The sequence below is a fragment of the Orycteropus afer genome, unplaced genomic scaffold, assembly GCF_000298275.1.
Source record: "Orycteropus afer afer isolate SDZICR_OR568_19922 unplaced genomic scaffold, OryAfe1.0 scaffold00384, whole genome shotgun sequence".
Taxonomy (NCBI): Eukaryota; Metazoa; Chordata; class Mammalia; order Tubulidentata; family Orycteropodidae; genus Orycteropus; species Orycteropus afer.
The window spans coordinates 537,263-538,149 of record NW_006921971.1 but is presented as its reverse complement, the minus strand read 5'-3'; the positions used below and the strand labels follow the sequence as shown (position 1 = coordinate 538,149).

At 64.3% G+C, this 887-nt stretch overlaps 1 pseudogene; it reads right to left on the bottom strand.

Annotated features, from left to right (window-relative positions):
• Nucleotides 1–542: 542 nt before the first annotated feature.
• The window catches only part of LOC122151310, a 12,154-nt pseudogene continuing 11,809 nt past the window's right edge, over nucleotides 543–887 (bottom strand).

Below are 887 nucleotides of genomic sequence, written 5' to 3'. Positions count from 1 at the left end.
CGTGCGCCCGGGCGACCCGCCGTCGCCCACGGCCGAGGCGTCCGGGCGCCCAACCACGCACTCACTGATCCCCGACGGCATCCAGCCCGCCGAGCGCCGGCCCGCTCTCCGAGCCCCAGCCGCTCAACAGGGCCGCGCTGCGTCTCGCAGCCGAGCTCCGGTCCCGGACGGGCCGGCAGGCGGCGCTGGCGTACCGGGCGCTCTGGGAGCGGTGTTGGCTCGAAGGAGACTCGCGCCCCGCCGGCACGCTGACGTTAAAGCAGCGGAGGCTCCGACCTTGAAACCGTGGCCTCCCGCGTGTCTTGCCCCACAACCGTCAGGACGTAAAGTGTACGTGTCAGGCGATTGGCTCCGCTGCTGAGGCGCCAGCGCGGTCCCGGCTGCCCAACCGCCACAGGGGACCCGCCCCCTGGAAGTGACGTATGTGGCGCGCCGCCCGCGGCCCCAAGAGAAAGCGGACCAGTAGTCCCTCAGCGGCAGGAAGTTCTTTAAGCAGGAGAAAGTTGTTGGCTGCTGTGGGTCGCGCTTCGATTCGGTGGGGTTTAACCTTCTGGGGCGCCGCAAGCGCGGTCGAGCTTGGATGTGGGGCCGCAGTGGGTGCCTGTTTTGAAGGTCTGGTTGGTGAGGCGGAGAATTCGCGGCCGGATGTCTGGAGTGCACTTGCGGGCCTTGTGGCGGACTCTGCCCTAGTGTTTGCAGTGCTGGCTAGGACTTCCAAGCGTAACAGGATAGCTTTTTCTTTTTCATTTTTGCTATTTTAAAGCATGACCTAACCAAGAGAGTTGCCATTCCTCGATATGTTGTTGTTGTTAAGTGCCGTCGAGTCGTTTCCGACTCATAGCGACCCCATGCACAGCAGAACAAAACACTGCCCGATCCCGCGCCAG